This window comes from Scyliorhinus torazame, chromosome 12, assembly GCF_047496885.1.
Source record: "Scyliorhinus torazame isolate Kashiwa2021f chromosome 12, sScyTor2.1, whole genome shotgun sequence".
NCBI classification, from domain to species: domain Eukaryota; kingdom Metazoa; phylum Chordata; class Chondrichthyes; order Carcharhiniformes; family Scyliorhinidae; genus Scyliorhinus; species Scyliorhinus torazame.
Window position 1 is genome coordinate 125,337,984 of NC_092718.1, and position 21,426 is coordinate 125,359,409.

The window sequence follows — 21,426 nt, forward strand, 5'->3', positions numbered from 1 at the left end:
TGGAAGAAAAAATTGGGTACACTCAATTTATTTAAAATATTTAAGCCTGTTGAGCTTTGGATAGCTGATGAAAGGTTGCAACGCATATATGACGAAAGCATATTTGATCTGAAGTGGGACACTTCTAAAGATACTTGGATTAAGCTGTGAATTTGCGACCCTTTCAGGCAACATGTTTTTCATTGAGACAAATTCGTACCCTACATCGATAATACATCGATCTTTGGACAAAGAAAACATATTAGTTGTAACAATCTGTTGACTTTATTGACGGCTTTCAAATTTAGAATGGCAATTGGGAAATCTAATTAACCTAATGCATTGCACTTACTGATCCAGTGAAATCTGAGGCGGTGGAAATTTGTAGCGTCGTGCAATGGATTACCCATATCCAAACAAGCAAGACAGATCGAACCAGATAATGTGTCCAACAAGTATAGCACAATGTTAGAATTTTTTGAAAAATAAACAAATCAAACGTAACACATATTATGGCGAACAGTGCACGAGCATTTGCATATAGCTCAAAATGTGGAAGTATTGCAAACTTTGAGGTCGCCTGGGTTCTGCTAACTGAAGATCGTGGAGTATTTTTATGAAAGATGTTTTATGTGATAGAAAAGAAAGATAATCGTGAACGTACGCCAAAAAGAAAATGGGGGGGGTTCTGCATTTCTCGAAGCTGAAATCATGATACGCGATTGGTCGGAGAATCGGTTCCAACGCCGAAATCGATGTGGGCGCCGGTTTGACGTCAAGTCAGTATGCTCCGGCAAACCTAAAATGACGTAAATGCGTCGCTCGCCGCAGGGGCTAAAAGTATGCTCGGCATATCATTTGCGAGCCTGGCATACGATGCTCTGGGGCCTCCGCGGTTTAGCACCCCAATGGACCATGTTGCAACGGCAACAAAAACAGAGACATCGAAGTAATCTAGAACAAAAAATATCCCTGAACCGACATCGAGTCCAAATCCTTGTTTCTACGTCCCATACCCTACCGACGTAAAATGCATATCTGTGTACATCATAGTGTACAGAATGTACTGCCATAACTCTTCAGACAGCAGGTTCCAAAATATGTAGCTCGATTATGTACCATGACAAGGCAAGGAAATGAATGGGAAGGAAATCATCTGCATTTTTCTCCGGAAAACGCACCCGATAAAGTTTGCGACACTTTGGCTCCTTCAAACACAAGAACACTGGTCGAGAACGTCAGGTGATTGCAACAACAAACAATTTGCATAATTTCAGTGAGGTGGCTTACCATCATCCCCTCATGTGACTTTAGGAACGGATTATCAAGATGATATTTCACTTTCAGACGCACTAACAGAAAAAATAACATAGTGTGCGTTGGTTCAAAGATTGCCAAGCTTTACTATATCAGAACAAAGCACAGTCACGTGGAATATATAGTTTTCGGGAAGAAACATTGCAAACTCTCCAGAGAAAGGTGCGCCAATCAAATACAGAGCTTCATGCATTCAGAGCGATTTGCGGAGTAAAGTGAAGACAACAATGGAATGCTGGGATGAATGGCAGGCGGTCCATTCAATTCGGGCAACAAGAACAAAGAAGGATCCTAGTAAATGTTTCAATGGGGGTTCGATATGAGCACGGCTACTAACATAATATTATTACAGCATAATCTGCTGTATGTACGGAAGTGGTAAATTAATGCACTATCCAAGAAGAGTGGCGCCGATTATTGAACGGTAAATTGGTGTACCTCTCAAGATGTATTAGAAATAACAGGTCAACGGTATGAATACAGCTATATTGGAGAAGGACCCCTCAGTTGAGACAATGAATGAGCCAAACATCAAAAAGGGATCAGGGGATCAGATTGTATTTATAGATAACCAGACACGAAATACCCGGTTAGATATGTCCAATCATACGGCGGAAGAGATTCATTTCGATGAGCTTTTGATGTTGTTTAATCTTCCTTAAATATACTGTAGGTACTGGAGTAGAGGATATTTGCAAATTATGCACATTTTTTTTTCGACCAACAGGATGGTGAGTTAGTTACTCCCACGTCACAAATCTGGATTAAATCAGGAGAGGCAAATGCAGAATTGTTGACGTTCAGTATGTTCAGCTAACATATTTGACAATTTTTGTTTGCTAACATAACTGAGCGTTTCGTCAAAAAAAAACCTGATGACTTGGTGGGACTCACACAGAGTCTTCCAAGCTGACACGTGAACGGTTCGCGAGAAATATTGGAGGCCGAGGATTAAAATTGATATCGGAAGAATGGATATTAATTTGAAAGAACGACGGGTTACAGATTGCAGCTGCGGAACGGTTTCCGAAGGTTATAAAGTAGTATTTACCTATCGCAGGTGTCCAGTACACAATTTCAAAATGTATGGATCAGGTTTTCAGTCGAACCCAACAAAAAAGGATCCAATCGAGTGTGTACGAGATGTTTCTTTGCAGCTCATTGTGGCAGAGCCAGAAGAAACGCGCAGTTTTGGATCTGGCGATGTATACTGAGGCGGACATGATTAGGAAACTTACCCTGAAGGTATCCTTCCGGGGCAGTGAGCACAATATTGTAGAATTTACCCTGAAGTTTGAGAGGGAGAAGCTGGAAGGTGCGTAAGAGGACATGAGAAAGGAGCTGGACAGTATTGCTTTAAAGTGGAGATTATCAGAGAGGACTGTCAAGCAGCAATTACTGGAGTTTCGAAAGGGTTATTCGGGAGGCACAACAGTGTGTAATCTCGAGGACGAAGCAAGCTCTGGGAAGGAGGAGATCACCGTTGCTGGCAAGGGGAGGCAGGGATAGCAAGAAAGCTAATTTAAAAGTGTACAATGTGGCAGGAACATAGGGATTGAAGACGATTTGAAAACATTTCAAAGCAAGCAAAGGAAAACAGGGGTGGACACGGAATATGAGTGAAAGCTAACCAGTTAAATAAAAAAAGATTGCAAGAGTGAGTTTCGAGATGTAAAAGGTAACAGAGAGGCAGGAATTGTTATTGGTCCGTTGTAAAATGGGGTTGCACGTGTAGTAATGGGGATAAAATTAATGGTGCATGTGCTGAATAGGTAGGTTGCATCAGTCTTCGCAATGGAAGATACCAGTGTAATTCCAGATCAAGATAGTCAGAGGAGAAATTGGAGTCTAGTGGCAATTACCACGGAGAATGTGAAAACGGAATGTGGATAAATCCCCCGGATCGGATTGCACTCGAGGGCGCAAAAGGAAGCAGCTTTGGAGATTGTAGAGGCATTGCTGCTTCAGAATTACTGCACCCCGGGGGAGGGGGGGGGGGGGGAGTACGTCCCTGACCACTGGAAATGGCTAATAATAGCATCGCTGTTTAAGAGGACAGGCAGAAGGAGAGATATCATAGGTCGGATAGCCCGATAGTGGACGTTGTAAGGTGTTGGAGTCCATTATTAAGGTGAACATTGCGGAGTGCTTGGGAGTGCAAAGGAAAATAGAGCTGAGCAAACATGGCTTAGTCAATGTAAGGTCATGCCTGCATTTTTATTCGATGTTTTTGGGGCGGTACTGTGGAAATTAGTCTAAGGAGTTCCAATTGACGGAATTTTTTGAAAATCATAGAATTTACAGTGAAGAAGGAGGCCATTCGGCTGATCGAATCTGCACCGGCTCTTGGAAAGAGCACCCTACCCAAGGTCAAGACTTCCACCCTATCCCCACAACCCAGTAACCCCACCCTAAACTAAGGGCAATTTTGGACACCAAGGGAAATTTATCATGGCCAATCCACCTAACCTGCACATCTTTGGACTGTGGGAGAAAACCGGAGCACGTGGAGGAAACCCACGCACACATGTGCAGACTCCGCACAGACAGTGACCCAAGCCGGGAATCGAACCTGGGACCCTGGAGCCTTGAAGCAATTGTGCTATCCACAATGCTCCCGTGCTGCCCAATGTATTGACATGGATAGAGGATTGGCTGACTAACAGAAGACAGCGAGAGACGAGAAAAGTGAGTTCTCTGCACGGCAGGCGACGACCATAAGTATGCGGGGTGGGTGGGCGGGGGGGGGGGGGGGCGGGGTGCATGGGCTGGGGTGGTGGGGATGGTGTCAGCGTTGGGACCACAGCTATATATGAAATGCATTGGAATTCTGTAAGAAGGAAGTGCGGGCGCTGTTGCTAATTTTGCAGATTATGTAAATCTTGGACATGCCAAGAGCGCGGGGACGAAGAGAGAGATTGAATATACTGTGGAAATGCGTGAAGTTATGACCTTTGGTAGGACGAGTAGAATCATGTACTATTCACTAGATAAGAAAATGCATCAGGAATCTGAAGCACGAGGGACAAGGCAGTTCTCGCTCAGTATTCGCTTACTGTTAACATGCAGGGTTCATTAGCAGTTAGGGAGGCAAGTGTAATGTTAGCATTTGTTTCGAGTGTGCTCGAGTACAAGAGCATGGATGTAATGCTGAGATTTCATAACAATCTCGTCAGAACCCACTTTAAACCTTCTGAGCAGTTTTGGACCACTACGTGAGAAGTCATGTGCTGGACCTGGATGGGGTACAGAACACAAGAGTGATCCAGGAAATGAAGGGCTTCTCACATTCCTTCCTCAATTGAGGTTTTAAGGATGCGGGGAGATCTCATTAAAGTTTTCAGATGACAGAGAAGCCTGGAGATAGTCGACGTGGCAAAGATGTTTCAACTGATCGGAAGCACTGAAGACCGATCCTTTAATACTGAGATGAGGAGGAATTTATTTTGCTTGACTCGGATGAATCTCTGGAACTCATTGCCACAGAACGCTCTGGATGCCAACTAATTGTGTTTATTTAGGAGAAAGATTGATATTTCCAATGATTAACAAGGGGATTATTGGTTATCCTGATCAGGCAGAAGAATGAGGACGAAAATCAAAGCAGCCATTATCTCACGGCAGAGCAGAGTGCCCGAATGGCATTATTTTGCCATCATATCGTCTGGTCTTGTGAATGCTGCACAATTATCAGTAATAGGGCGATGACGGTCATTGCCGTTATCATCAGAAAGGTAGAGAACAGTTGGGCAAATTACTTAAGTGACACCGCTTAAATTTAATTTATATACTTTGAAAATGATTATTTTAGTGCGGGAGGTGGATTAAAGAGAGCAGTACGACGATGGATACATTTCTAAAAGTCATGTTCCTACAGGGATTCTGATCAACGCAAAGTAGAATGACAGGCTGATTAAATCGTTCTTATGACGTCTGGGTCAATAAACCCGATAAACAGAGTAAGAATCTTACAACAACAGGTTAAAGTCCAGCAGGTATGTTTCAAATCACTAGCTTTCGGAGCACTCTTCCTTCCTCAGGCGAATGACATAATTCCTCATTCACCTGAGGAAGGAGCAGTGCTCCTAAAGCTAGTGATTTGAAACAAATCTGTTGGACTTTAACCTGGTGTTTTAAGACTTCTTACTGTGCTCACCCCAGTCCAACGCAGCATCTCCACATCCGGATTAGCAGAGGCATAGGACGATTTAAAGCCGAATAAAATTCTGTTTTGACCTGAATCTGGTGTTTCTGTCCCAAGCTGGGTACCAAGTCATAAGACTAGTATGCAAGTCTGAGACCAGGTTCACCAAAATAATCATGAGAATCGTTCTGGTGGTGTGCAGATTCAGTGCCATGGCAAGAGGGCAGAAAATGGAGCATTTCTCTTTGGCAAGTATGGGTCTTAGGTGGCATAGCACAGCTGGGCAAAATCATGATTCGTGTCGGGAAATTATCTGAGCAGAAACTGGTCCGAAATGTGGTACAACTGATTGCAAGGGCACATATATACAACGTAAATAGCTGTTGTTAGTTGGTAGATTTTTAACGTGGCAACCGAATCGATGAAGCGGACTGCATTTACTCAGTCTGTGGCGTTAACAAGTTAAATTGCGTTCTTTGAAAGAGGAAGTGACAATTATTTTATGATAACTAATATGGAAAGTTAACAGAGGAATGGTACAAGTTGAAGTCGTACTTAAAATCTAAAGAAATTAGTTTATCAACCCATGTTCAGCGTTAGGTTCTTCGAAACAATCGAGATCGCTTTTGTTTTCATTTGAGTGCTGAATTTGTGTGCATGAGAGTGATAAAGTGAGAGTTTCGTGACTGAGGAATATTTATGGTTTATTTTTACCTAAAGTCTAGTCTTTCTTTTATTTTGGTAAATTAACTTAAAAGTTGCTGTTTTGGTCAGAAGAAAGTGAGTTTTCAATCAGCTTTAATCTGAGGTTCCACTTGCAGCTACTTGCAGGGGCATCTTATTAATAAGTTAATTGGGTTACGCCAGTCTGCACAGGCTAGATTCAGACAGTATAACGGTGAGCCAGCGTACAGCGCCGATTTTGTTTGCACTTGAGTGCTGAACTTGTGTGCATTAGAGTTTTGTAGTGAGAGTTTGGTGACTGAGGGATATTAAATGAAATGAAATGAAAATCGCTTCTTGTCACAAGCAGGCTTCAATAATGTTGCTGTGAAAAGCCCCTAGTCGCCACATTCCGGCGCCTGTTCGGGGAGGCTGTTACGGGAATTGAACTGTGCTGCTGGCCTGCCTTGGTATGCTTTTAAAGCCAGCTGTATAGCCCTGAGCTAAGCAGCCCCAACAAGGGCTGATTTATCAACAAAGATTGAAATCACCAAAGGTTGATTTTTATCTAAAGTTTAGTATTTCTTTTATTTTGGTAAATTAACTTAAAAGTTGATGTTTGTGTGAGAAGAAAGTGAGTTTTAAATTAGCTTTAAACAGAGGTTCTACTTGCAGCTACTTGTTAATTAGTTAATTGGAGTAAGCCAGTCTTCAAATGCTAGATTCTGAGAAGATGGGGAGGCCTTAAATGAATATTTTGCTTCAGTATTCTCGAGTGAGAGGGATCTTGATGCTAATGAGAACAGTGTGAACCAGGTTTATATACTTGTTTAGGTTGATATTAAGAAGGAGGATGTGCTGGAAATTTTGGAAAACATCAGGATGGATAAGTGAAATGAAATGAAATGAAAGGAAAATCGCTTATTGTCACAAGTAGGCTTCAAATGAAGTTACTGTGAAAAGCCCCAGTCGCCACATTCCGGCGCCTGTTTGGCGGGGGGGGGGGGGGGGGGCTGGTACGGGAATTGAATCGTGCTGCTGGCCTGCCTTGGTCTGCTTTAAAAGCCAGCTATTTAGCCCAGTGTGCTAAACCAGCCACTGGCGAAAAATTCCATGGGCCTGACGGGATATACCTAAGGTTTCTGCGGGAAGCGAGGGGGGAGGTTGCTGCGTCGTTGACGATGATCTTTGCGTCCTCACTCTCCACTGGAGTAGCTCCGGATGATTGGAGGGAGGCGAAAGTTGTTCCCAAGTTTATGAACTGGAATAGGGAAGTTCCTGGGAATTACAGGCCCATCAGTCTTACGTTTGTGGTGAGCAAAATATTGGGAAGGATTCTGAGAGATAGGATTGAGGATTATTCGGAAAAAACATAGTTTGATTAAAGATGGTGAGCATGGCTTTGTGAAGGGCAGGTCATGCCTCACAAGTCTCATTGAATTCTTTGAGGATGTGAAGAGACGCATTGATGAAGGTCGGGCAATTGATGTGGCGTATATGGATTTTAGTGCGGCATTTGATAATGCTCCCCATGGTCGGCTCATTCGAAAAGTTAGGGGAATGGGACACAGGGAAATTTGGCTGTTTGGATACAGAATTAGTTGGCCGAAAGAAGACAGCAAGTGGGAGTGACTAGAAAGTATTCCGCCTGGAGGTCGGTGACCAGTGGTGTCCCGCAGGGATCTGTTCTGAAACCTCTGCTCTTTGTGTTTTTTATAAATGACTTGGATGAGGAAGTACAAGGGTGGGTTAGTACGTTTGCCGATGACACGCAGGTAGGGGAAGTTGTAGATAGTGTTTAGGGCCGTTGCAGGTTACAACAGGACATTGAAAGGATGCAGAGCTGGGCTGAGAAGTGGCAGATGGAGTTCAACCTCGGTCAATGTGAAGTGATTCATTTTGGAAGGTCGAATTTGGATGCTGAATACAGGGTTAAAGGCAGGATTCTTGGACGTGTGGAGGAACAGAGGGATCCTGGGGTCCACAGACATAGATTCCTCAATGTTGCCATCCAGATTGCTAGGTTTGTTAAGAAGACGTATTGACTGTTGGCTTTTATTAACAGGAGGATTGAGTTTAAGAGCAGCAATGTTTTGCTACAGCTTTAAAAAAACCCTAGCTATACCAAACTTGGAATATTGTGTCCAGTTCTGGTCGCCTCATTATGGGAAGGATGTGGATGCTTTGGAGAGGGTACAGAGCAGATTTACCAGGATGCTGTCTGGAATGGAGGACATGTCTTATCACGAAACATTGAAAGAGTTAGGGCATTTCTCACTGGAGTGAAAAAGGAAGAGAGGTGACTTGATTGAGTTGTACAAGGTGATGAGAGGCATGGTTAGAGTGGATAGACAGAGACATTTCCTCAGGTCGGAAATGGCTGTCACAATGGGATACAGTTTTAAGGTGATTGGAGGAAGGTATAGGGGATATACCTGAGGTATGTTCTTTACACAGAGAGTGGTGGGTGCCTGGAATGCACTGCTAGCAGAGGTGGTGGAGTCTGAGTCATTAGGGACATTTCAGCGACTCTTGGACGGGCACATGGGCTGCAGTAAATTGAAGGGGTGCAGGTTAGGTTGATCTTAGATTAGGATAAATGGTCGGCATTACATCGTGGGCCAAAAGGCCTGTACTGTGCTGTACTATTCTATGTTCTAAGTCTCGGCTGAACGAAGCTACATCTGACGAAGATAAGTCTCAACTGGTCCAATCTCCATATACTAACCTTCATTTGCAACAAAGGAATCTGTTCGCTAGAGGCGGCTTGACGCCAAGCTGCACTGGTAATATTGGCAAGGAAATACAATTCACATTCAGCTCCCTCGTCATACGTACCTTGAACTGGTCTAAGCAATGTATATTTCAAACAAAATGTGAATATTTATACAGTTTTCCCTCTATTTCATAAAAGAACATTCTTAAAAATCTTACCTTTATTGGACTTGGTCTTTTCATATTCAGCTAAACGACAAAGTAAATCAAGCGAAGGATGAATAGAAACACGATTGGCAGAATTTATTAAGCAACAATGTGCTTTTCCATAATCACGTGTGCACACAATATCGAGGCCTGTGGTGGATATCACGGTGGAGCGGGATTGGAAAATCAAAAAGACCGAGAAGCCGATAAGGTAGAACGACTTAATAAATAATGTAAACATAGTGAAGAGAACATATTGTTCGAGGAAAGTAATTTGTTGGCCAGGTCCTGAGTTTTGTTATGTTTGTGTCTCGCGAAGCTGAAACATTCAATCAATATTCTGATGATTTCATTTTACATTTTTCAAACGCAAGTATTAAGCAGCAAACTGGTCATTGGGGGCCAGTGCAACGCAGGAACTCATTTACTGAGCATTGTTTTGCGTATTTTTCTGAGTAATGTAATACGGCTGCTTTTGGGAGGCCACACTCTTCCACTTCAAGCACCATAATTATATACGGATCAATACGGATGTTGCTACATTTAATATGTAGGAATGTCAAAATGTAAATGGAATAATTTGATCTCGGTACTTGAGGTGATATTTCATAACATTAGCCAATGTTATATGCTATTGAGAACGACATTTCTGACAATAAATACATGCGCCAATTCTGTTCAATCATCCCGTCCATGACGGAAGTATAAAAAAAAAGATCAAAATACTTGAGACAATAATAATCGGCTAGTACATGGGGAACTGCCTTACTAAAGCAGCCAGGAGACACTCAAGCAGAATGAAGGGAAAACTTAGCATATTAGGGTAACTTTGGAAATACCATCAAAACAGACCAGAAATGTTCTTTGGTGCTTTATGCAGTTTCTAAGGTAAAAACACGTCACTCGTAGAATGAGTCATGGTATTATCACTGAAGCGAAAATATGAAATTGCATTCCATCTTGATCCTCAGCGGAAGATACAGAAAATATCTCACGAACTGGAAAAACATAAAATAAAGGAAGGGTAATGTTGAAAATATCAACATTATTTGAGAAAGGTGCAAGGATAGGCAACGAGCCGAATAACCTCTGAAGCCAATTAACTACACATGCGGGGCTAAACCAACTGCCTGTGGAGATATTGGACATATTTCGGTAAATTTACATAAGCCCTGAGATTTTAAAAACGTCCCAGGAAATTGGACAATCACACAGTTTCGACATCTACTTTGCTGTGGGCAGCAGACGAACAGATGTGAAGGAACGGGTATGCCCCAGCACTACATGAGTGTTTCCCTAACTCCAAAATACAAAGTAGTGGGGGAGGACAAGCAAGATACGATTCTTATGCTTGTATATTTCTTGAGGGTACAAGGGCAAATATGTCAGTTATGTCAGTAGTATGCACCTCCTGCCAGATGTGGTAGGTCAGGGAGCTCTATATCGGCCCTGATGACTGTGTCTGTGAGAATCGTGACGAGCTGCATCTTCTCACAGACTACGTACTTCGGTTGAATGAGCAGTTGGACACATTTGGGAGCGTACAGGGGGTATAATGCATAAGTGACACTATCTTCAGAGAAGCGGTCACACCACAGGCTCAGGCAGGTAGATGGGTAACCGCCGGGAGACGCTACAACCTCCTGAGATTTTTGACCTCTCAGACAGGTATACTGTTTTCGATACTATCGGTGGGTGGAGGGATAGCCCCTCCGAGAATGATACAGCAACAGTTACGGCTGTGGAACCACCACTGGCTCTGCTGTCGAGCAGGGTTGGATTAAGTCCAAGCGAGTGTTAATAGTTGGCGACTTAATAGTCAGAGCACAGACAGCTGGTTCTGGAGCAGCAACGAAGACTCTAGGATGGTGTGTTACCTCCCTGTTGCCAGGGTACACGATGTCTCTAAACGGCACCAGGCATCGTCAAACTGGAGGGTTAACGGAAAAATGTAATTGTGCACATTGGTACTAATGATAGAGGGAGGACGGGGGGCAAGGTCCTCCAATTCAGAGAGTTGTGTCGGGAGCTAAAATTCAGGCTACCTATGGTAGTACTCAGGATTGCTCCCCGTGCCACCTATTAATGAGTCTTGGAACAGCGAGAGAGTACAGTTGAACAAGTTGCGAAAGAGCTGGCGTAGGACGGAGAGGTTTAGATATAGAGATCATTTGAATGCATCCTGGGGAAGATGGGATTTGTAAATGGAGGATGGCTTGCACCTGAACTGGAGTTGCTCCAATGTCCTGGACGGGGGTTTTGGGCTAGTCCTGTTCTGGATGGTTTAAAATAGTGTAGCAGGGGGAGCGCGAACCAGAACAGCAGGCTAAGAAATTTAGAGACGGGTTCAAAGGTGAGACTGAGATAAACATAGTACAGAGTGCGGGTAGGTCTAGGCAAGCCGCAGTACTCAGGGACACTGTACGTCTCAAGCGCGGTTGTTCAAATGAAAGAAAAATGCCAGGCAAGACAGATGAACTGAGAGCCATAATTATAGACTGGAAATATGTTGTAATTACGGATATATGTTTAAAGGAGAAACAGCACTGGCAGATTCAAATTCCCGGATATCGTTGCTTTCGGCGGGACAGACGGGAAAACCAAAGGGGTGGGGGCGTTGCATTGCTGATTAGGGAGCAGAACGCAGCTTTCCTGAGTGAGGACACGTTGCGCGGCTCTTGGAGTGAGGGATTATGGGTAGAACTCAGGAAAAAGAAGGGCGAAATCACAATGTTGAGAGTGCACTATGGACCTCTCAACGGTCCGAAGTACACAGAGGAGCAGTTGTGTCGTCAGATAATGAAAAGGTTTTTAAAAAGCAGGGTAGCAGTGATGGGTGGCTTTAATTTTTCCCATATTGACAGGGAATCCCTGACAGCCAGTGCCTCGGGTGGAGAGTCGTTTGTTAGATGTGCCCAGGAGGGCTTTTTGATACAGTATGTTGACAATCCAACGAGGGAGGGGGCCATAGTAGTCTTGGCATTGGAGAATGAGTAAGACCACGTGATTGATGTTTCACTGGGGGACCTATCTGGACTTCGAGACCGTAATTCCATAAGATTCTGGGTAGTCATGGCTGAGGACAGGAGTGTCCCTTAGGCGAGAATGCTTAATTGGGTGATGGCCAGTTGCATGGAAATTAGACACGAATTGGGGAATATAAATGGGGAACAGCGATTTGAGAGCAAATCTACTTTTGACATGTGGGAGCCTTTTAAACGCCTGTTGTTTGAAGTGCAGGACAGGCATATTCCAGCAAAAAAGAAGGCAGGTAGTGGCAGGATTTGTGAACCATGGATGACAAGGCAAATTGTAAGCTCAGGAAAAAGGAAATACATTCCACAGCAATCACTGCTGGGACCTTAGCTTATTGCAGTATATATAAATGATATGTGGTGAAATGTGATGGTTTGATCAGTAAGTCACCGGATGACACAAAGATTGGTGGAGTTGCTGATAGTGCCGAGGACTGTCAGAGCATACCACAAGATATAGATAGGCTGGAAACTTGGGCACAGAAATGGCAGATGGAGCTCATTCCGGAGAAATGCAAGGTAGTGCATTTTGGAGGATAAAATCTAGGTGTGAATTATGCTGTAAATTACAGAACCCTTCGGAACATCAATATCCAGAGAGATCCGAGCGTACAGGTCTACCATTCTCTACAAGTGGCAACACAGAAGGTCAAGGTGATTAAGAAGACATAGGCATGCTTGCCTTCATCAGCCAGGGCATTGATATCAGACGTTGGCAAATCATGATGCAGCTGTAATAAACCTGGATTAGGCCGCATTTGGAGTATTTCGTCCGGTTCTGATCACCACACTATCAGAAGGACGTGAAACCTTTGGGGAGAGTGCAAAGAAGGTTCACCAGGATGATGCTTGGTCACGAGGGTGTTGGCTATGAGAAGTTGAAAAAACTGGGATTGTTTACACTGGAAGTATGGAGGCTCAGGGGAGACCTGATATATTTCTACAACATTATGAACAGCACAGACGGGGTGGGTAGTCAGAGGCTTTTTTTAATTACACGGAGGCACAGGTTCAAGGTGCGAGGGGGGACGTTTAAGGGAGATATGCGGGGTAATCTTTTCACAGAAGGCGCGGTGGGTGTCTAGAAATCTCTGACAGAGGTAATGGTGGAAACAGGCACATTAGCAACATTTAACAGGCATGTGGATGGGTGCATGAATACGAAAGGAATAGAGGGATACGGATTAGGGCATCTTTATCGGCAACGGCTTGGAGTGTCAAGGGTCTGTTCCTGTTCTGTCCTTGGCTTTGTTTTTTGTTTTCTTTGTTCTAAAAAGGACAGCTTGAACCACGGTTCTGCATTCCATATAGTTTAGCACTTGCCATTGAGAACAGGCAGCAGGTGTTGCCTTTAGTTGTTCACAAGAAGTCCACAACGAGGAAAAGTAAAAGTAATTTAGTTACACAACAAGGACATACATGAGCCCGGGTTACAGCTCAACCGGTACTCTCGCGCTCTCTCTCACAGTCGGCTCCACACTATCCGTACTTTTATGCAAGTATGGGTAAGCTACCACAGTCCTAGCGGGGGAGCTCGTACGTCGGGGCAGCACGGTAGCACAAGTGGATAGCAAACAGCGCCAGAGTCCTAAGTTCGATTCCCCGCTGTGTCACTGCCTGTGCGGAGTCTGCGCGTTCTCCCCGTGTCTCCGTGGTTTCCTCCAGGTGCTCCGGTTTCATTCCACAGTGGCAAGACGTGCAGGTTAGGTGGATTGGCCATGATAAATTGCCTTAGTGACCAAAAAGGTTTGGAGGAATTATTGGGTTATGTGGATAGGGTGGAGGTGAGGGCTTAAGTGGGTCGGTGCAGACACGATGGGCCGAATGGCCTCCTTCTGCACTGTCTGTTCTATGTTCTACCGCGTGCAGAATGGGGGAAACAATCATCCGCACACCATGTGTCCTGTGCTGGACATTACAGTACTGCAAATTGAAACACAAATAAGTAGATTTTTGTTTTACGCACAGAAAATCTGTTTCACATTTTTAATTAATTATTTGAGAATGCATTGTCGGTGTGAATGAAGTTAAAATATAATATCTTATCCATAGGGACGTACGAAATTCATAAAGGGAGTGGGGCACAGGAACGTTGGACAATGGGCAACATTTGGAACTGCACTAGAATGCACGAGAATGTAGGCAAATGTGAAATTGTCCGCTTTGGAAGAAATAACGAAACCGAACAGCATAATACAAACGGTGATAGATTGCAGAGCTATAAAGTGCAGAGTAATCTAGGGGTCCGAGTGCGCGAGTCACAGAAGACTATTATACACGAACAGAAAGTAATTAGGAAAACTGATAGAATGTTATCGTCCGTTGTAAGGGGAAACGGTCACATATGTAGGGAGGTTGTACTTTCGTTACAAAGGAAATTTATTGCAACCGCAACTGGAGTACTGTGTGCGGTTTTTTTCTCCTTATTTTAAGGAAAGAGCATAGAGCTTCAGAACAACTTCAGAGGAAGTGTGTAAGTTTTCTACCACTGCTGCGTGTGGAAGACATGATGTGGTAATAGGACAATTGCTAACCTTAAGCCGTAAAGCATGATGAGAAAAAAGGTCAAAGACTATGACTAACATTAAACAAGCAGAAGAGACATTAAACATTGCAGATGCCGGAACAATACATCGCTGATAATGCACTTGTTTTCAGAACACGGAGGGCAGGCTGGGTAGCGGTTGAGTATAGCGTCCTTGTTTATGTAACATGAAGGGCGGTCTCTGTGTTGTCAGTTGCTGGAAGGATTGTTCAACCTAAACCTTATAAAATATCAATACCACAGAGATACGATGACTAATAAGCTTAGATCAACTGCTGTGCATTCAGACCTGAATGTCATGCCCACTAGCACGCAATCCTCAGCGTGGACCTGGCCAACCTTTCTCTTATTGTCTTCTTATTTTGATTCAATTGTTGAATTTTGTTGAAACACATGCACTGTTAAAAAAAAACATGTCTGAGCTTTCATAGACAGAATAACAGCATTATTTAAAGGTACATCGAACTGGCTGGGAATATGCCATTCCGCCTGCATTCGTCACTTGATGTCCCACTGTCTAACTTGAGATGTGATTGGTGATCCGGTTCTGAGTAAAACTCTAAACCACCGAGGCTGAGCTTCACTTAAAGCAGTGGTATCAGTTAAAGCAGTAATAACATGGCCAGGATTAAGTGAGTGAAGGGGGCATAAAGAGCTGGGTAGCCGATTAATGGTAAGGGCATATTAGAATCAAATGTTTGCAGACAAAATTGGTAGGGTTAAAAGATTAGAACATCCAACGGCTAAAAGCAAAGACAACCTCCAAATTCAGTCTGTAGCGACTTCAACAAACCTCTGGTATGTACGTGGGGACAGATTGGACGGGAAGTTAGCCACAAGGGTATCTGGAATGGAGTTGAAAAAGAATAAGGAGAGCAACTCTCTTGTCTTCCTCTCTGCCACAAGGGGGCACTGGACACTAGATGCGGTCTATTACTGTTAGATTAACTGAATTGAGAAACGGCTGAATTTCCGCCAGAAACGGAGACAACACTCAAGAAGAACAGAAACCCTAAATGGCCCAAATGGGTAGATAGTTTTCGGGTCAAGATAATTGATCTGCGATACAACGGACAGATACATTGGGAAGAACACCAGTCAGAGTTAAGACACCGCGGATCGAAATATGAAACAGCAATTCGTAACACGAATTAGTTGCATGCGAGCATTCTGTGATTAATGAAATGGAGAGAGCAAACTTGAGGCACCAGAAATACAGGGAGATAGTTTATTGAAAACAAGAGTTGCAAGCAACAAAATCGGCACAGAAGAATCAAATGAATTCTATAAATATGAGCCAATCCCTTTCGGAAACAGAGAAAGCTAATCTGCAAAAACGCCGAATGAACGAAACCCAGACCAGGAAAAAATTGAATCAGAGATATGTTAATTTAAAATCAGTCGTAAAACAGTTTCATCAAACAATGAAAACCTTTCGTTTTCAAACGAATGCATGAGTTACATAAGTTGAATACACAACTCCAGATCCGGGAGGGCCTGATTTGGACCTTTGGAGCTGCAGGATCAAAGTACACGGAGGATACTATGGCAGATTGGAGTGTACTGGGTCAAGCCGTGCCAAACATCCGGTGGCGGGGAAGAGGTCGAGAAGCCGGACTCTACTCCTCCGTTGTGCGAATACCGTAGCTGCAACGTTCCACGATCAATTCCGAGGAACTGCATTACAGCAATACTGACCGTCGGTATAGAGTATGACATGCCAGATACAGTGAGACAGATAGCGGACACAACAGAAAATATCCCATGTATATGAACCACGGTTTAGATGCAGATGTGGGAAGGGAACTCTTGTTTTTGTCAATACCTTCCGCTCATCATTTGGATAACTGTCCAAATATAAACTAGACGTGGAATTTGGTCCAGCCCTTTGTCTGAATGAGAGTACGGAATGTGGTATCGAGCTCAAAGTGTTTACTCCCCGTGTCCTGACGACAGGATGCCCCATGGCAGGGGTGGAACTATTGTTGGGAACGGAAATGTTGCAGCTCGAATTCACAGCTGTCAGCCACGAAAAGGCTGCACAGCAATTCATGGATTATATTCAAGTCGCTCGTATGGTTGGTGCAATTCAAGTGGGAACGAAAAAATAGGGTAGCGAAGAAATCTTTGATGAAAAGTTCAAGCTAATGGAGTTTCAGATTGGAAATAAAGTCATGTTACAAATTTGTCAAAATGAAACTGCCCCTAATTGCAGTGCGCCACATTCGACGGTACAAAATGCAAGGCCTTTGGTTTAAAAAAATGCTAGTGGACTATGGTAAAACCGGGTTGTACAGTGTAAACCACTTGCAGCTATTCACTCCTCCGCATAAGCGGCAGCCGCATGTGATACTTGATGCGGGTGAGTAAAAAACACTTCAACATTCTGTAATTGCCACTGTTCGACTCAGGCAAAAGGTTTGCCAGGCGCCAACAGGCAAAATCTTGAAGGAGATAATCCCAGGTTGAGAAAGTGAAAAAGCGAAAGAGGAGATGATTAATCTAAAAGAATGCGAGTCAGGAAAACATTTTGGTCTATTGTCTAGCGATATCAAAACAGTAAAGAAGAGTATATACTACCTTGATATCTACAATACGTGCGGAAAGTTGGACTTTTTGAACCAGAGGATTGACAGAGAGAACCATGTATGGAATTTACACAACGATATTAGGAACTCATAAAAAAAGAAGAAGCGATAAAGCATTGAACAGTTTCTCATTGGGGAACAACAGAAATGAATCGTCTGTGAGAACTGTAACAGGACTTGAAATCGTATTATCTTAAGGAATAGTGAAAAGAACACTGTATGATGGCGTACACCATGAATTAGTTTTAAACGTTTCAAAATTAGGTCTCCAAATTTGAGTCCTGCCAGATCAAGAGAGTGCCCAGACTAACATATCGTGAGGCCTACAAGTAGGGAGCTACTGGAAAGCGAGATGAAATGTACAAATCAGGAAGGTTAACACTTTCATGTCGCAGAAAATGAATGCAACATTTCGATTTTTAACAAGCCAAGGGAAAAGTATTGTGGTTCTCAAAAGAGGCTAAGATACTCACAGGTTAGGATTAGAAACTTCTGCACCAGGCGTGGCTGAAATGATACTGGATATCTACAAGAGCACTAAACTGAAAAGATAACCTCATTATTGCGATATATCCTTTGTAATTAACAACTCGCATGTACATAACATAGCAAGACAATGATGCCAATATGTAACGAATATCCAGACGCAGGTGACCAACTTTGCAGCAGAACGATAAGACAGAAAAATAAGGCATAATACTCCATAATGTACTTTTACTTGGGAAGACGGGTTGTTTCAGAGGACAATAGGTATTATTTGAGTCATTTTGGATAAACAGGAGCTGTATTTATTTTAAATGAACGAGTTGGGGACTGGATCGGACAATGGCAAGTTGTGCCTGTATACCCAACACTCAATGCCAGCAGATCAATATGATGGAGGAATATTGGAACCGATCTTCAGCGATAATCTGGGAGACTCACAGGCAGAGCCATCGCAAGCATGGTCCTGAGTTTCGAAGCACAGAGAAGATATCGACATGGACTGATCGTGGATTCACCAGCATCGTTCACTAGATGGCAGTACAACCTAGCCCTCAGCTGTGAATCTGAGTCATACTTTGTTGAGTGAGCGAATTGTAAATAACGTTGTGTGAAACCGTGAATCTATTTTGTTCTTTTTCTTCGTCGCGCAAAAAAAGGAACCAGGGTAAAATCTTGATTAACACACTAGTCAAAGTATCTGATAACAATGGGCAAGGGAAATTAAACCTAACTGTGAAACAAAATATCTAAGAAAATGAAGAAATCGGTCAGACAGGGTTAGAACAGAGAACATAGAACAGTACATCGCAGTACAGGCTCTTCAGCACACGATGTTGTGCCGACCATTTATCCTAATCTAAGATCAACCTAACCTACACCCGTTCAATTTACTGCTGTCCATGTGCCTGTCTGAGTGTCGCTTCAATGTCCCTAATGACTCTGACTCCACCACCTCTGCTGGCAGTGCATTCCACACACCAACCACTCTCTGCGCAAAGAACCTACCTCTGACATCTCCCCTTTACATTCCTCAAATCACCTTAAGATTATGTCCACTCGTGCCTGCCATTTCCACCCTGGGGAAAAGTCTCTGGCTATCCACATTATCCATTCCTCTCAGCATCTTGTACACCTCTATCAAGTCAACTCACCGCCTTCTTCGCTCCAGTGAGAAACACCCTAGCTCCCTCAACCTTTCTTCATAAGACATGCCCCCAGTCCAGGCAGCATCCTGCTAAATCTCCTCTGTACCAAAGAACAAACAAAGAACAAAGAAATGTACAGCACAGGAACAGGCCCTTCGGCCCTCCAAGCCCGTGCCGACCATACTGCCCGACTAAACTACAATCTTCTACACTTCCTGGGTCCGTATCCTTCTATTCCCATCCTATTCATATATTTGTCAAGATGCCCCTTAAATGTCCCTATCGTCCCTGCCTCCACTACCTCCTCCGGTAGTGAGTTCCAGGCACCCACTACCCTCTGCGTAAAAAACTTGCCTCGTACATCTACTCTAAACTTTGCCCCTCTCACCTTAAACCTATGCCCCCTAGTAATTGACCCCTCTACCCTGGGGAAAAGCCTCTGACTATCCACTCTGTCTATGCCCCTCATAATTTTGTATACCTCTATCAGGTCGCCCCTCAACCTCCTTCAGAAAGCATCGACATCCTTCATATAATGAGGCGACCAGAACTGCACACAATATTCCAAGTATGGGCTAGCTTGAGTTTTATAAAGCTGCATCAAAACCCCGCGGCTCATAATCTCAATCCACCTTGTTAATGAAAGACAACATACCATCCGCCTTCTTAATAACTCTATCAACCTGGGTGGCAACTTTGAGAGACCTATATACGTGGACACCAAGATCCCTCTCTTCCTCCACACTTCCAAGAATCCTGCCTTTAACCCTGTGTTCAGCATTCAAATTCGACCTTCCAAAAGGAATCACTTCACATTGATCTAGGTTGAATTCCATCTGCCACTTCTCAGCCCAGCTCTGCATCCTGTCAATCCTGTTCTAACCTACAACAACACTCATCACTATCTACAACTCCAGCAACCTTCGTGTCATCGGCAAACGTACTAACCCACCCTTCCACTTAATCATCCAAGTCATTTATAAAAACCACAAAGAGCAGAGGTCACAGAACAGATCCTTGCGGGGACACCACTGGTCACCGACCTCCTAGCGGAATACTTTCCATCCACTACCATTCGCTGTCTTCTTTCGGCCAGCCAATTCTGTATCCCGACAGCCAAATTTCCCTGTATCCCATGCCCCCTAAATTTCTGAATGAGCCTACCATGGGAAACATTATCAAATGCCTTACTGAAATCTATATACGCCACATCCACTGCCCGACCTTCATCAATGCGTCTCTTCACATCCTCGAAGAATTCAATGAGGCTTCTGAGGCATGATCTGCCCTTCACAGAGCCATGCTCACCATCTTTAATCAACCTATGTTTTTCTAAATAATCATGAACCCTATCTCTCAGAATCCTTTCCAATATTTTGCTCACCACAGACGTAAGACTGATTGGTCTGTAATTCCCAGGGATTTCCCTATTCCCTTTCCTGAATAGGGGAACAACATTCGCCTCCCTTCAATTATCCAGTACCTCTCCAGTGCAGAATGAGGACTCAAAGATCATCGCCAGCGGCGCAGTAACGTCCTGCCTCGCTTCTCGCAGTAACCTTGGGTATATACCGTCAGGCCCAGAGGACTTATCTATCCTGATGGTTTTCAACTTTCCAGCACATCCGCCATCTTAATATCAACCTGTTCGAATCTATTAACCTGGTTCACACTGTTCTCATGGGCAACAGGGTCCCTCTTATACGGTTAAAGTGCCTGTCTAGTAAAGTGGAGATCCTGAGTTCATATCTCAGCAGTGCTTTCATACCTTTACGTCAAAACAAGTAGCCTGTGATGAAAAGCTCCCAATTTAATGGTGAATTCCAAATGTGATGTCAAAATCTCTGTGGCACGAACCTTGAAGATGGTTTCCCCACTTTTACAAGGGGCCGCATTGGTTGTATTGTGGATAGCACAATTGCTTCACAGCTCCAGGGTCCCAGATTCGATTCCGGCTTGGGTCACTGTCTGTGCGGAGTCTGCACATTCTCCTCGTGTGTGCGTGGGTTTCCTCCGGGTGCTCCGGTTTCTTCCCATAGTCTAAATATGTGCAGGTTAGGTGGATTGTCCATGATAAATTGACCTTAGTGTCCAAAATTGCCCTTAGTGTTGGGTGGGGTTACTGGGTTATGGGGATAGGGTGGCGGTGTGGACCTTGGGTAGGGAGCTCTTTCCAAGAGCCAGTGCAGACTCGATGGGCCGAATGGCCTACTTCTGCACTGTAAATTCTATGAAATCTCTCTCTACTGAAGCAAAGTATTCATTTAGAGCCTCCCCCATCTCATCAGACTCTGGGCACAAGTTCCCTCCACTATCCCTGATCTGCCTTACTCTCACTCTGATGATGCTCGTATTCATCACATAAGTGTAGAACGTCTTGGAGTTTTCCCAATCCTACCCGCCAGGGCTTTTTCATGCCCCCTTCTAGTTCCCCTCAGTCTATTATTGGGTTCCTTCCTGGCTACCTTGTAACCCCCTGGAGCAGAGTAAGATCCTTGCTTCCTCAACCTTCCGTAAGCTTCCTTCTTCCGCTTGACTAGAAGCTACACTTCTCTTGTCATCCAAGGCTCTGTCACTTTACCGTTCCTTTCCCGTCTCAGTG